Source organism: Salmo trutta, chromosome 12 (genome assembly GCF_901001165.1).
Source record: "Salmo trutta chromosome 12, fSalTru1.1, whole genome shotgun sequence".
NCBI classification, from domain to species: domain Eukaryota; kingdom Metazoa; phylum Chordata; class Actinopteri; order Salmoniformes; family Salmonidae; genus Salmo; species Salmo trutta.
The window spans coordinates 24856566-24865512 of NC_042968.1; the positions used below are offsets into that span (position 1 = coordinate 24856566).

An 8947-nucleotide genomic window follows, 5' to 3' on the forward strand; every position below is an offset into this window, starting at 1 on the left:
TGGTTTACTGTTAGAGACTAGGCTGTTGTCCGTGTGTCTGCTATATAAAACAATTAGACTAGAGACACTGCTTCCTACTCATGCAGTGTGTTCATGCCGAGAGAGGAGAGACGAGGGGAGATAGAGAAGAGAGGGGAAAGAAGAGAGAGGAAGGAAAGTGCAGAGACGGGGACTTCTAGGCCTCTCACATCTGAAAGGAATTCTGCCTTGATTCTGGTAGTGAACACCCTGCACAGCCCAGCTCTCCCTCCAAATCTGTATTTATGTGCAGGGAAGGTGGGCCTGGCCTGGGCTGGGCTGGGCTGGGCAGGCAGCTGTTTTTTTTGCAGGTCCAGTTCTTAGCAGTGACTGTTACTAAAAAGGTGTTTATGTAGCTAGCGAAGAGGAAGGAACAATACCAGCTGTCTGATAACACCAGGCTCTACCTCTCTCTCTCGCTCTCTCTCTCTACCTCTCCTTCTTTTCTCTATCACTCGCTTCCCTGCCAACCCCCATACTCTCAAGCCTGTACCTCGCAACACAAAATGGTGTATATTAATAATTGTATTATTAATATTTACAAGAATATACTCATATCTATATATCCATGTAATTTTAGCTAAACACAGACGATGCTGCTCTGCTCATCATGCACTATTGTAATCATCAGAACTATTCAAAGACACCAGAAAGTAGCATTCTGCTAGCGCGTGCACTGGAAATGTTTAGCTTTTTTATGATGTACTCCCACTTTAATAGCTCTTTTTATCATATGGTTGGCAATCATAAATAATATTTGTCCTTGGTTTTAATTATGGGATGACATTTTCTCTGTGTGCCGGGGAAGACAATAACTATTGCATGTAGTAATAAATATATTCATGGTCAATAACCTTAATGAGCTGAAATATAAATCATGTCTTGGTAAACCAGATTCATTGTAGCTGACCCTGTAGATCAAAGTGCAGTGGAACAAATGTTTAAAATGATTTAGCCTTTTGAAAGCAGATCTATTTAAATGACAGGGCATTTTTCTGTTTGATAAATGGTGAGGGTGAGGTTATTTCACAGCGGTGTAAACAGGTACGGATGGAGCCTGATAATGCCCACTGTGGCCTTTGTTGACTCACATGCAGGGAGACACAGTGAACACTAGACTTAGAAATATAACTACTTTTCATATCACACCGGTAGGCTGTCTAAGGTTTTTAATTAGCCTGCCATTTCATATGACTGTAGACATTTCAAAGGACTGCTTTGTGCTCCCCCTTACAAATGTATCTTTCTGCGTTTGAAGTCTGCCTGATGTAAATACTGCCAATTAAAAAGAAGCCCAGGGTTGGAGACACACAAGGTCCTCCTAATTAAAACACAAACAAAGGCACCAAGCAGAAAACACCTTCTGATTACGATCTAAAGTGTTATGATGAATCAGAGGCTGTATTAATTGTTAGGTTAAAATCAATACAAAGGGTAAGCATGCCTGTAGGTTTAAATTAACGGAGGACAGCGCTGGATAAAGGCTAACATCTGTAAAAGCTACATACTGCCACAGTGGCCTTGATACTCGTTCTCTACTCAGCGGACATTGAATCCGGAACCAATGGCATTGTACATTCTACCTAGACTACATCCTTTGTGGCATTGTTCCGTTGTTACAAAAGATTGCTTTTGATGTTCAAAGATAAATAAGTGAAATATAAAATTCTGTCCCTTTTGAACTGAAAGACTGGTAATTTGTACGTTTTTTTTCCTCACAAGGCTGCCTTCCTTTGAATTAACGGTAGAGAATCTAAAAGTCTCTGTAGTTTTTGCTCAACTGCTTTCCATATTTTCCACCTTATGAACCTGTCATGGATGGCACCTTGTCGTACTGTTGTCGCAAGAGGAGGAATCTGGTGGTTTAAGACTCGCAGTGGAATTATCACACAGGAGAAGACAATAGGTGGAACAGAATTTGACCGAAGGCTTCACTTCACCAATGAAAAGAACTGCATTCTTTTACACTATGCAGTTGTGTTCAAACATGCCCAGACTACATTATGCTCTTGGGGTAAAACACAAAGTACAGTAAACAAAACAATGGTATCAAAACATCTGAGGTTGGCTTTCCTTTATCTTACACCCAGTTCAACGCGACCAAGCATTTAGTGCCTCACATACATAGTTAAAGTGTATTGTCATGTGGTTTCCTGCGCTGGAATGGGTCTGTGGTTAAACTGATACTGGTACTTCCAGTAAAATGGAGTCAATCTGAACTGTTTTCATCGACACAGGATAGGAAGTATGCTTAACAGAGACATAGAGAATAGAATGATTTGGGTGTAATGATTTCAGATGTTTATCAGCCTTGTCCTTTAAGCTGTGAGAGATTAACAGCTGCAGGAAGAGAGAGGGAGGGAACGGTTTGTGAAGGAGTATTAGTGGTGGATTACTTTTCACCAGCCGATTCCAGATGTAACTGATTGTTTTCATACCTGAGCTAAGCTGTCAATCATGAGGAACGGTGAGAAGGGAGATGAGATCTCCTGAACAAAACCACAGAGCAAGAGAGGGAGGTGGCCTGGAGGACGTCCAAACCACAGAAAGGAGCAGAGAGGGTGGGGGGGGGGGAGAGAAAGCAAGATGGAGCAGAGAGGGAGAGGAGAGAGAGAACACAGAGAAAGATAGAGAGACCTGGGACATGGCTGCTCAGACATGAGGCTGTTTTAATTATGGTCCTTCAAAGAGAATCTCTTTCTGTGAAAGCTGTGCCACAACGGCAGAGAGATCTCATACACTATAGTATGTTTCCAGTACTCCTGTACTTTATTCTGGCTGTACTGTTTATGTTTCTAAATCTTTTTAAATTGTCAATGATGGGGAGGTGCCTATTGTGGTTGTTTAATTGAATTGTATCATTACAAACCCTACCCTCCTTTATGCAATAAAACACACTTTGGAGGAAAACCAGAGTGATTTTAGCTAGCCTCACTCCGTGCCTCACATATGTCAGTTGAAGAATTCAGGTGATATACATGTATTTCATGTAAATTCCATTGGAATGTGAATGCAGGTTTATGGGGGAAAGGCTTGGTCAAATAAGCTCTCTCTGTGCAGTGTGGCTTTCATTTATACTCAATCAGGGCCTTTGAGACCCACACACTGCAGGACTGTTTAACTTTCCCTGTAGACATCCAGTGTCCCCAGCCCCCCCCCCCCCCCCCCCCCCCCAAAAAAGCGTTTATTCAACTGAATAAAAAAATGTGGTAGTTAAATTGGAACACAAACTGCATTCATTATCTCGGAAGGTTTGATAAAAAATGAAGCTCAGCATTGTACATTTGCGTTAAAATGGCAGCTTGAATTCTATATAAACGAAAATCAAGCCTCTTGCACTTTCATAATCAATTTGTGAATGCTGTGTACATGACAGTGGCGGGGTGCACATTGACAGTCCTGTGGAAGGCAGATAAGTAGAAGCTCTTTAAGGGGAGAGCGAGGAGTGGGGCAGGGCCGCAGCTGAGACTGATTTGATGCTGCTCCTACCTGGCTTCGCTTCTCCCATCCCGACAGAGGACTACTGTGTGGACACAGAGCCGGGGTTGTTCAACCAGCTGGGTTTACTTCAAAACATTATTATTCAATTTAACATTCAGCTTTATTCTTAATGGCTCCAATAAAGTCTAGAGCAAATGCCAATGGAGATTCCACACTATATCTGTAAATACACGCAGAACCACAAGCATATTTTCTAGTGGGAGCAGATTTTTATCGGCACAGGATAACATTGTTGTTTCATGTTTCTTTCACCTAGTTTCTCTGTTTCAAAATATTCACACATGGCCATTTTAGTAAAAACTAAAACTGTCACTAATAAACAGTGCATAAACATTCAGAAATCTCTCTCAGAGAAATATTATAAATAGCTGCGTATTGGAATTGAATTGTAAGGTGGTAACTGTGACTGTCATGAAGACTAAATGACCTAGTGAATCTGTGTTATACAGCTATGTGTATTTTGAGGAGAGAGCTGTGTATGTTTGATAGTGAAACCTCTATTTAGAGCGGAGGGCGTAGAGAGGGACCATCTCAACCCATCACACACTGAAATATCCCTTCAATTCCCCCAATTCAAAAGTGCCACAGTTTGCATTTTTCTCCCAACACTTCAATAGTCTTCTGTTTGCCCTGTGTACCCAGGTGAAATATGAGACACCGTAAATCATTATTCTTCAGACTGCATTTGCGAAATGAATCTGTTTTTCTCCCTTAATGAATTGAGGAATTTAGCTTGTGGTGTCGGCTGCAGAAAGGAACACTGTCTGTCTGTCTGTCTGTCTGTCTGTCTGTCTGTCTGTCTGTCTGTCTGTCTGTGTGCCTGTGTGTGTGCCTGTGTGTGTGTGTGTGTGCCTGTGTGTGTGTGTGCCTGTATGTGTGTGTGTGCCAGTATGTGTGTGTGTGCCTGTATGTGTGTGTGTGTGTCCGCTCTCACTTTCTCCCTCCTGGCTCTGTGTTTTGAGAGGAGACAGGCAGACAGGAGTGGGTTTGGTGGTGTCTGGGTCAGCCGCTGCTGGTGTTGGTGTGGGCAGAAGCCCTGTGCCATGGAACCAGACAGGGCCTCTGGATGACTGGCTGCACATTTAATACTTTTATACATTTGACACTTAAAATTATTTTTCATTTAACTCCCGAATTTCAGTGTTTTTACATTTAATTTACCAAATTATATTTACTATTACTACAAATAATTAGCTTCATTCTTGGTTGGCAGACACACAGGTATCCCGTTTATTAAGAATGCAATAATCAATTTATATCTTGAGTTACTACCAGGAATCACCAGCAATCCTTATTTTAACGATTGACAAATATACACCTATCTCACTTATAGAAGTGTAGTAAATGGAATATTTATCAGTCTCCCGGCCGCAAAGCAAATTGCATCCTCACAGCCGTGTAATGCTGCTTAAGCACTGGCTGCTATGGCTGGGCTGGGTTAGTACATGTCACGCTGGATTTCCCCCTACAGCTGCTCTAGTGCTGCGGCTCCGGAGCCAGGCACTCTGCTGATCTACCACCAGTCACAGAGACACAACACACACATACGTACGCACGCACACACGCACGCACATACACACACATGCGCGTGCACATACATACACACACACAGTCAACATCTTTAGAAATCAAGGACAACATTTGTGAAAGAAAAGAACATGAGATGCAATCCCTCATATTATGGTTCTAAATTAACCAGTGTAGGTGCATGAAGTTATAGCCAAGACCTGTGAATTGGTTCAATGCAAGAAAACACACATTCCCTTCCGTTTCAAGGTTTTCCTGACCATTGTTCAGACAGAGAGCTCCTTTTGTCGTTCTCTAGACAACTCTGATGTGAGGGAGGGAGGCCCTGAAAGTTGATCAGTGTTTATAGCATTTTATAATAAACCTGGACTAGAAGTGCTTCTCCTTACATGAAAGCAGGAAGAGGTCATTACCATACACATCATGAGGGATGACTGGATGATGGAGAAAATCTAGTGTAGCGCGCTATGTGCTTCAAGCTTTGTCACATGACTTCCCAGTGTGGTCAGCGCTCTACAGATCAGTTTTATTACAGTTCATCCTCTGCTTTGATAATGGTTCCTATTGAAAACACAGACTGAACTGTCTCTTCTCTGGGTGGGATAATAGTTCCCTCTGTGAAGATAGCAGTCTGTTATCAGTGTTCAGTCTTATCTGTTCAGGTCTGTAAGGCTGCTCTCGTCGAGCTCTGATGAAGTACCTCGTCCGATGCCACTGATACACTGTGGAGTGCTGAGGCTTTCACTTTAGCATAATTACACTGAAGAGGCATGCCTCTTCCGTCGTTATATTATTAGCCCGCATTAATGTTCAGTGTGAACGTCAGGCCGATGAAGTACGCTTTTATTATTAACCACTTGGCGTGTCAATCAAAACATTTTTTTTGAAATATTTAGGAAATATATGTTAAACACTTGGGGAGACATTGATATAGATGCAGAAATGATGTCTATGACACACACACACACACACACACACACACACACACACACACACACACACACCCACACACCACACACGCAAACCCCAGGGTTTTTAGAAGGTGTCTGTTTCTAGCAGTTCCCTGCTGATGGATAACCACTCCATGTGATATTCATGGCCATGTAGATCAGTATCTAAGGCTGTGAGGATGGATGGTCCGGGCTGCCATAGCCTGACATGTTGCTGAGTCCTTACTCATGCTTGTTAATGATGGTTTATTGGCAGGATGAACAGTTTTATATCATCACAGAGGCAGCAGGCCAGGTAAAACAGCTGCTACTCATATTGTCTCTGTTCGTTCTGACTAGGGCACCCAGATACTTTAATACCGTTTTTACTTGAAACACATATGGCCTTAGAGCATTTCTGAACAAGTGTATATACAAGCCTAAAACGTAGTTAAGCTTAAGTCAAATCTCTGTAGCCCGTCAAATACCCTTTTGTTGTCTCTGGTTGTGCTTGCTTAGCAGGCTCATAGGCAGCTGTTTTATCCTATGGATTATTTAGGCTACACAAGACAAAGATTTTGTTTTAGCAGTCACAATGTATAATATTAATGTGGATTTACTGACAACATTAATATATGAATGGTATTTGAAAGGCATAGTCATCCGCACCATGATTTTTACTGGTAAACATTCTGTTGTGTGTGTTTTTGTTTGTATGTGCAAATGTTTGTGTTGATTCAAAATTATGATTTAATTGCTTTTGGAGCAAGGTCTCTGCCCCGAAAAATGTGTTCATTTCAAGGCTACAGGAAGCAGTACTAGATTCCATTAGCAGTAATTCATTTGTATCTTTGTATTTGTTTCTTCTTTAGAAGACATGAACATGGGGTCAGAGGACTACTGAGTTCATATTAGTGTTACAAATTGTATTGTGCTGAACACACCAGCAGAATCATCACCCTGTGTGTGTGTGTGTGTGTGTGTGTGTGTGTGTGTGTGTGTGTGTGTGTGTGTGTGTGTGTGTGTGTGTGTGTGTGTGTGTGTGTGCAGTGCGTACATTCAGCCAGCGGTGTTACCTTTTCTCATGTGGATGAGCAGCACAGAACAGCTCCTGCCTTCAGCACACCAGGCATGCTAGCTATGTGCAGTGTGTGTCCGGACACAGCCCGGAACAATTGCAGCATTTAGACAAGTCTTAATTTACTTAGGATGGGCTGGCAGCATATGGGAGGATCCACAATAGCTGACTGATGGAGGGACAAAGAAATTGCAGTGTTCTGGTGTAAAAAAAAAAGGCATTCAGATTGGGTCATAATGGCTCAGCTGTCCTAACCAAAGGAAGGGACAGAATAGCCTTGTGATTTTTTTCTCTTTTTCACCCCCGTTCCTTTTCTCCTTTTTTGTGCCTGAATCTTTTATCTGCGTTACTCACCCGGGACTCTTCAAAGTAACAAGCCTCCTTCTTTTCCCTGGTGCTGGACTTGGAACCCAAATTAGAGACTGCTTGATTAGAAGAAAGCGAAGGGGGCCAAGAGAGGGAGATGTGGGTATTGGACAGAACAAATCGCACCCCTACAAAGTGCCTTTTATCCACAGACCCCAAGGCCCGACTCCCCTCCCAGCAACCATGGCCCGCTTGTTTTTCTCTTATCATTTATTTAGTCGCTCGTTTGGTTGATGTTTTCTGCCCTACTTTGTGACGTTTAAAAGAGGCAGGCGTCTGAAAAGGTGAATGCTGATTGAGGTGGTGAACAACAAGACTTTGCTGTCTGTCTCCTCCAGAGTGTCAGTCTGGCATGTTCTCCATGAGCATGAGGGCTGAGGGGAGAGGGGAGAGCACGGGATCACCTGCCCACCCTCCAACCTGCCTGCTCATGGGACATCCTGGGCCAGACTGGCTCCTGATCCGGCCCCAGCCCCAGCAGCCTGAGGCAGGGTGGGAGAAAGAGGAAGTGCTCCCAGAATGTCACAACACATTAGAAGTGGGGAACCAGGCTGCTTCATGTAGTGAGGAGGCAACCCTCGGCTGTCCGTCTCCCGTTGTAAAGGGGATGTGAGGAGACAAGTTAACGGGCTGGCTTGGCCCCACTGCTGTTAAGAGCCATGCAATATGCAGGAAACTGCCTCTTTGTCAGCAGGCCGGTCAGACAAACACCGCCGCTGTCCTATACTGCACCGCCCAATAAAAGTTTTATCTACGTTTTAATTTAGAGGAAGAAAATGAATTTTACATCAAACCAGGCCAACAAAAGACATATGTAGTCCGATGTGGTGATGATGATGTACAGGGAAGACATTGCTCAGGTCAAGTCAAACTTAGATAATCTGATGTCAAATCAATTTTAGGCATTCAATGTCATGTTTTACCAACAGTCTTCTAAAAAAACATTTTGGCTAATTATAATTGTTTTAACAAGATTCACTGTCCAAATCAGCTTACTGGAAATCTTTTTAAAATATAAGAAACATTCAGTTTAAGCATTTAGATTAGGACCAGTTCCAGAGAGACAAGACAATACAGTAGAGACAAGACAATACAGTAGAGACAAGACAATACAGTAGAGACAAGACAATACAGTAGAGACAAGATAATACAGTAGAGACAAGACAATACAGTAGAGACAAGACAATACAGTAGAGACAAGATAATACAGTAGCGACAAGATAATACAGTAGCGACAAGACAATACAGTAGCGAAAAGAAAGAGATGAGGATCAACTTGTCTTGGTACAGAGGGCAGCCTGTTGTCTTGGTACAGGGGGCAGCCTGTTGTCTTGGTACAGGGGGCAGCCTGTTGTCTTGGTACAGAGGGCAGCCTGTTGTCTTGGTACAGAGGGCAGCCTGTTGTCTTGGTACAGGGGGCAGCCTGTTGTCTTGGTACAGAGGGCAGCCTGTTGTCTTGGTACAGGGGGCAGCCTGTTGTCTTGGTACAGGGGGCAGCCTGTTGTCTTGGTACAGGGGGCAGCCTGTT

At 43.1% G+C, this 8947-nt stretch overlaps 1 protein-coding gene across 18 annotated transcripts in view; it reads left to right on the top strand.

Moving 5' to 3' along the window:
* Positions 1–8947, top strand: part of LOC115203234 (transcription factor SOX-6) — a 193700-nt gene that overhangs the window by 105602 nt on the left and 79151 nt on the right. The window lies entirely within an intron of this gene.